Source organism: Rhagoletis pomonella, unplaced genomic scaffold (genome assembly GCF_013731165.1).
Source record: "Rhagoletis pomonella isolate Grant_MI unplaced genomic scaffold, Rhpom_1.0 Rhpom_scaffold_00014, whole genome shotgun sequence".
Taxonomy (NCBI): domain Eukaryota; kingdom Metazoa; phylum Arthropoda; class Insecta; order Diptera; family Tephritidae; genus Rhagoletis; species Rhagoletis pomonella.
The window spans coordinates 1,750,404-1,757,789 of NW_023458568.1; the positions used below are offsets into that span (position 1 = coordinate 1,750,404).

A 7,386-nucleotide genomic window follows, 5' to 3' on the forward strand; every position below is an offset into this window, starting at 1 on the left:
AATTGATATATTTAGTCGCGAAAAAACCGAATCCTAAAAATCTCGAAGCAGTTTCGAAATAGAAAATTCTAGAAATTATCAGGTAGTCTCGGAAATCTCGAAATACTCCCGAAAAAGTCCAAAAAATCTCGAAATGGTCCCGAAAATACCGAAATAGTCTCCAAAATCTCGATATATTCTCGAAAATCTTTATTTTTACACTGAGTAAATAGCAAGTATTTAGTATTTAATCAAGCCATAAGTCCTAAGTGGTTATTTTTATCCAGTATTTAGCGAAGCCAGTAGTTCTACGTACCTTTGAATCCATTATTTAGTAAAGACAAAGTCTCTAAATACTTTTGATAACAAAGCGTTGCAAAATTCCGTTTGTTGTTGGTTGTCAGTATGCAGAAGAGGTTGCTTACTGCACAAGAACAGCACCAACAAGAGGAGGAAGATAAGCAAATGGATTTGAACACATTGAAAAATTGTTATCTCTTACAAAATATTAAAAACAGCTCTTTCCGTTTATGCAACAAAAGATAATTTTATTAACCACAACCTACAAATTGTTTTAATTGGGTCTACCTTGCAAATAGTTAGCAATACCCCTTCTCCTTTTTTGTCCGTGTCTATAGTCAGAATTATTGGTTTCATCCATTTGGGGCACTCTCAACTCTTCATCGTTTTCAATTTCTCTCAACGGCTCGCAATCTGGGTCTTTCAAAAATTTCGCAATATTATGAAGCACAAAACAAGCGCAAATAACTGAGAGAATTCTCTCCGTGGCCATTCGAATTTTCGACTGCAAAATCGGGAATCTTTGTTTTAATTGACCGAACATGCGCTCGATTAAGCAGCACTCTTTCGTATGTATTTTGTTGTATTTTATTTCCATCGGTCTTAGAGGGTTGCGATACGGTGTCATCAGCCATGGTGTTAAAGGGTATCCTTCATCTCCTAGAAGAATGGCACCCGATTGGTTTTCATTCAACGTAGCTTGAATACTCGAGTTTCGCCTTATGCGTGCATCATGTACAGAGCCGGCCCATTTGCAGTTAACACTCGTGAACATTTCGTTTCCATCGCATGTCGCTTGGACGTTAAATGACGTCAAATTTTTGCGGTTTACATATTCATCGCCATGTACGCTGGGTTTTTTGTTTAAAATATGTGTGCAATCAAATGTAAAATGCTTTTGCCACACTTTTTTAGCGGATTTCATTTCTTCCTGATCTGAAGGAAACTTAATCCATTCCGTGGCCTTATCTATTATTTTTGGGCACACATACCAATTCGTTACGCAAAACGGTAGTTTGATTCATGCCAAGATCTTCGCCTACACCAACCTACATTTGTATGTCTCAGAATAGGAACAAATATACACCTATGTATGTATCATGATTACGATTACAGTAATCTTAGTCCTAAAGTTTTTAAGATTACAATTATTATAATCATAATGGTAACATTTTTGATTACAATTAGAGTAATCGTAATCGTATATAATTTAAGGATTATAATTAAGCAATCGTAATTAAAATGTAATCGTAATCAAAAATTACCTAGCTCTGGTATGTATATAAAAATATTTGTTCACCTGGAAGCCTGGATCGCCTATATAGCGTAAGAAGGATTTAATTTTTTGTACATTTGAGAGAGCACCACCGCGTTTTTCCGAATACGTAGGCAAAAAATGTTCTGCAAAAAATCCACGCTTGGGAGTGTAAAACGGTATAACTGCTTAAAATTTCTGTCGCTTCCAAATGTTCTTTGTTTGTACTGTTTTCTTTCTCGAGTTTCGTTTTCGACCACGAGCGGTAGTAGGGGTATTATTTGTAAGTCCATTTTTAATTTAAAAATTTTTAAGAGTGGTTAGCTCGGAAATCCTGTTGATTTTTGTGGAAAAAATATGAACTAAACACTTTGAGTCAGCTAGATAGCAGACTCAGAATTCTCCCAGCAAATACTTACATTTATACCTTTTATTCATACGAATCTGAGCATATACTAGCTTTCGAACACAGCAAATGCTCAAATAAGTTTTCTATCATATGAAACTGAGCAAATACTCGAAATCTTAGCAATTGCTCCAAATTTGAGCAAAGCCATTTTTTATTAGCCCGACCCAATGCTTTACATGACTTATGTCGTCTCAAGTTTCTTTTGTTTGCTCCTATGTGTTACATATCGTATTTTCCAAAGCATTAAAAAAACTTTATTTAAATTTCTTTTCCGTATAGGCGAGAGAGCAAAAACAAAACATAAATAAAAAGTAAAATGGTGAAAAATATTATCAAGAATAGGAATGATCCTTCCAGTCTAAAATAAACCGGTGCGATTGACCATCGATAGTGACGCAAAACCATCGATAGTTCTGGAAAATAAAAACCATCGATACTATCGATAGTTCCATCGATAGTTTTGCAGCTCTAATTTGTCGGAAATTTTGTACGAAGAGCAACTAGTGTCGGAGCGAAACAAATTGTTTTAAAATATTAATAAAATAAAGTGTGTAAATGCAAAAATATGTAAGTTAAAGTGTAAATAGAAAAAAAATGGATTATTATTAAATTATCCAACATATCAGGTCGAAGATCACAACAAATCGATCGCAATACGAAAATGGCATGAGCGAAAGGCCGCACATTGCTAGAGGCTTTCCAAAATGTTTAAAGTTTTTGTCAAAGTGGATTGCACCAACCCCACATCAAAATCTTTGCCAAACACAATGTTAGCAGCTTCCTTCAGCGTAAAATCGCAAAACTGCCATCAATCTACCGATGATGATTTTAAACTTCCTCTTCCTCCATGATTATTAAAACGCTTTTAAATGCGTCTTTGTTGAGGCGGAAATTTTTCACAAGCTAAATGGTTCACAACTACTAGCAATTTCCTTTGCATATTAATGCAACTGTTAACTGCTGCATGTTCTGCTTCCTGAGACAAAAGTGCTCCGGCGATTGATTCCATTAAATAAGGAAAAATCTTTTCAAATGACGACCAAACAAATTTTTTTAATATCACTATTCACTTGCAATTATATCTATTTTGATTTGTTTCTGTCAAAACTGCCGATTAAGAACTTCGAATTGCACGCTTTTAGCTGGCAGTGCCGTTGATAGTTACGATCGGATTACAGCATACCAATATTCGAATTTTCGGGACGGATCTACGAATTCGTAACTACGAAAATTCGGATTACAGCATACTGGTGATTGTTTTTATTATCGCTAATATAAACTCTTGCGTCCTCGTTCGCGCACTCTGGGTAACGTGAGCAACCCCCCTTATTATGACGACCACGGACTACGGTTTGAGGGCATGCACCTGGAATGTCCTAACCCTTAATGGGGAAGGTTCCTCTGCCCGGCTGGTTGATGTCCTCGTAAGAAAAAAAGCTGACATCACCGCCATCCAAGGAATGCGTTGGACGGGGCAAGACAATCAATGCCTTGGGCCTTGCGACGTATACTACAGCTGCCATGTAAAGGAGCGCAAATTCGGTGTTGGATTTGTGGTGGGAGAGAGACTCCGTCGCCGAGTACTGTCGTTCACCCCGTCTAGCCATAATCCGCATCAAAGTGAGATTCTTCAACATCTCGCTCATCTGCGCCCATGCCCCGATGGAAGCGAAGGATGAGGTATCCAAAGATCTCTTCGATGAGCGCTTGGAGCGCACATACGAGCGCTGCACCCGCAACGATATCAAAATCGTGCTTGGCCACTTCAATGCCAGGGTGGGGAAGGAAGGGCTCTTTGGAACCACTGTCAAAAAATTCAGCCTCCTTCATCGATTTCGCCGGGGCCCGAAACATGGTAGTATGCAGTACTAGGTTCAAGCATAAAAATATTCGTCAAAACGAGAAACCAAATCGACCATGTTGTGATAGACGGAAGGCATGCTTCCAGTGTCTTGGACGTACGTACACTCTGAGGCCCAAACATCGACTCGGACCACTATCTTGTTGCAGGCAACCGCAGCAAAAAATGTGCTCCCGAATGTGCAAGGAAAGCTTAACGTCGAAAAGCTGCAATCACAACAGACAGCCAATGCATTCGCTACTCGACTCTCACACCTGCTCTCAGAGAGCACTCTTCAACAAACCGACATATGCGAGCAGTGGAAACACATTTTCCGCCGAAGAAGTAGTCCGGTTTCACCGAGCCCGAAAGAACAACTGGTACGATGAGGAGTGTCGGAAGCTGTAGAGAAAAGAGATGCCGCCTACAGGGCCACGTTGCGGTCGGGCGCAACTCGCGCTATGTGGGACCGTTATAGGGATCTGAAGAGGGAAGCGAGACGTATTTGCCGTAATAAGAAGAGAGAGGCCGAAATACGTGAGAGCGAAGAGCTCGAAATGCTGGCCGACAGGAAGAATGCTCGAAAATTTTACCTGAGAGTTAGGCAACCAATGGCGGCATAACTACCGATGTTCAGAAAGTACTTAAATTATGGAGGGAACACTTTTCCACGCTACTGAATGGTAGCAGCACGGATGATGACGGATTCGATGTCCCTCCGCCTGACCATGGTTAGGTACGAATAGCAATAACGCGGCTGAAAAACAACAAAGCTGCTGGAGCTGATAGCCTGTCAGATGAGCTATTCAAGTACGGTGGCGAGGAGTTGATAAAGTGCATGCATCAACTCTTATGCAGAATATGGTCAGATGAACGCGTGCCCGACGACTGGAATTTGAGTGTGCTCTGCCCAAATCCACAAGAAGGCGACCCCGCCATTCGCGCCAACTACCGTGGGATCTGCCTTATAAGCATAGGTTACAAGGTCTTATCGAGCGTATTGTGTGAAAGACTGAAGCCCACCGTCAATGAACTGATTGGGCCTTATCAGTGTGGCTTTAGGCCTTGAAAATCCACCATAGACCAGGTATTCACAATACGCCAAATCTTGGAAAAGACCCGCGAGAAAAGAATCGACACTCACCATCTATTTGTCGACTTTAATGCCGCTTTCGACAGCACTAAAAGGAGTTGCCTATACGCCGCTATGTCTGAATTTGGCATTCCCGCCAAACTGATACGGCTGTGTAAAATGACGTTCAGCGATACCACCAGCTCCGTCAGAATTGGGAAGACCTCTCCGAGCCGTTCGCCACCAAACGGGGCTTCAGGCAGGGTGACTCTCTTTCATGTGACTTCTTTAATTTGATGTTGGAGAAGATAATAAGAGCTGCGGAACTGAACCGCTCAGGAACAATTTACTACAAGAGCGTGCAATTGCTGGCTTGTGCCGATGACATCGATATCATCGGTATCAAAAACCGCGAAGTCTGTTCTGTCTTTTCCAAGCTGGATAAGGAAGCAAAGCGAATGGGTCTGGTGGTAAACGAGGACAAGACGAATTATCTCCTGTCATCAAACAAACAGTAAGCACATTGGCGCTTTGGCACCCACGTCATTGTTGACAGTTAAAATTTCGAGAAAGTAGAAAATTTCGTTTACTTGGAAACCAGCATTAACACCGATAATAATGTCAGCATTGAAATCCAACGCAGAATCACTGTTGCCAAAAAGTGCTACTTTGGACTGAGTAGGCAACTCAGGAGTAAAGTCCTCTCTCGACGTACGAAAACCACACTCTATAAGTCACTCATCATGCCCGTGCTGGTATATGGCGCAGAAGCATGGACAATGACAACATCCGATGAGGCGGCTCTTGGAATATTCGATAGAAAGATTTTGCGGAAGACTTACGGGCCTTTACGCGTTGGCGACGGCGAGTACCGCAGACGATGGAACGATGAGCTGTATGAGCTTTACAACGACATGGACATAGTGCAGCGAATTAAAATACAGCGGCTCCGCTGGCATGGTCATGTCGTTCGAATGGACCCCGATGCTCCAGCTCTCAAAGTATTCAACTCGGAACCCGCTGGTGGTAGCAGAGGAAGAGGAAGGCCCCCACTGAGATGGAAAGACCAGGTGTAGAAGGACTTGGCTTCACTTGGCATTTCCAATTGGCCCCAGTTGTCTCAGAAAAGAAACGACTGGAGTGCTTTGTTGAACTCGGCCAAAATCGCTTAGGCGGTTACAGCGCCAAATAAGAAGAAGAAGAAGAACATAAACTTTAACAAGTAAACTATAAATTTTAGTACAATTCCAAGTGTTTCCTGCATTTTGATACAAGTCAATGCCTTCATTTGCTTAAAATAGGCGAAAACGCAAGTGAAAATTGGGACTTTCGCCCATTTTTCTAAGGGGTTCCTAGGGATCTATAGGGGGCCTAGTTGGTCGGCGGTTGCTTTTGTGTGAATGGCGGTTCATGCCATCTCTAAAATGGGGGGGGGGGAGGCCCTTCTTCACCCACCGTTCCTTTAACCAACGCCCTTATTGGAAAGCCAACCCTTTTTACGTACTAGCCCGAACACAATGAAAACCACGAGCTACGGACCACAGCTGTTAAATTATTTTAATTATTATTTCTATTTTTCCAGCGACAGATAAGGTTCTTCCTCTGCTTTTATGTCCACCTCATACTAATTCATGAAGTCCCTTCTGCGTTAAGAAAAAATTATGTCGTCATCAACAAAGCGTTTAGATAATGAAGATAACAAATTGGAAGCTGTGGCCCGTAGCTCGTCGTTTTCCATAATGCAATAATACAAAGTGGCATCAGTTGTGACAACTTGATTTGATACTGCCTTAGCTCAGTAGAATAAGAAGAAAAACGGGAAGAAATTAATCCCCATTTGGGGGGAAAATATAAAATTTCATATTTTCTTCTAAACAAAATTTGTTTTTTTATAGTGTATCCGTAATGAAATAAAATAAGATATAATACATTTTTAAGAAAACAAAATGTGTACAATGAGAAACAATAAAAACATTCAACTATCCGTTTGGCAACGCTGTGTGTTAAGGTCGTGAGTGTACATCGTCTGCAGAAAAACATTAAACTTTGAGTGTAAATCGCACTATAAATAAAAGAAATCAACACAACATAAAATATTAGTGCTTTGCAACGCAACGTATGTGGGGTTTTCGTAAAACTTAGCGTTATTGATATAATTGCACTTATAATTTCTGCAATCGAGCGACAAACTGTGTAATTGCGCCAAAAACTGATAAGCAGGAGACAATCAAAGGAAATGTCAAACCAGTAGGCTGATTCGCACAGAAAACAGGGTTACCAGTTAGCTGATAAATATTAAGGTGACCAGCAGTACCTTCTTTATAATTTTTAATTAAGATGGCACCGAGTAAACACGATTGTGCAAGTTGCTCTAAACCCATCAGGGAAAACACTGGTAGCACAAGCTGTGTCAGATGCAAAAATTGGTTCCACAAAAAATGCAGTTAACTAAGTGACGATGAGTGCATAAAACTAGCCGCCGGTTTTAAAAAAAGCGGAATACGTGGCAATGTGCATCGTTCCATCTAGAG

The 7,386-nt window shown here is 40.9% G+C and overlaps 1 pseudogene; it reads right to left on the minus strand.

Annotated features, from left to right (window-relative positions):
• Positions 1 to 512: 512 nt before the first annotated feature.
• On the minus strand, positions 513 to 1,827 carry LOC118749107 (annotated as a pseudogene).
• Between the last annotated feature and the right edge of the window lie 5,559 nt (positions 1,828 to 7,386).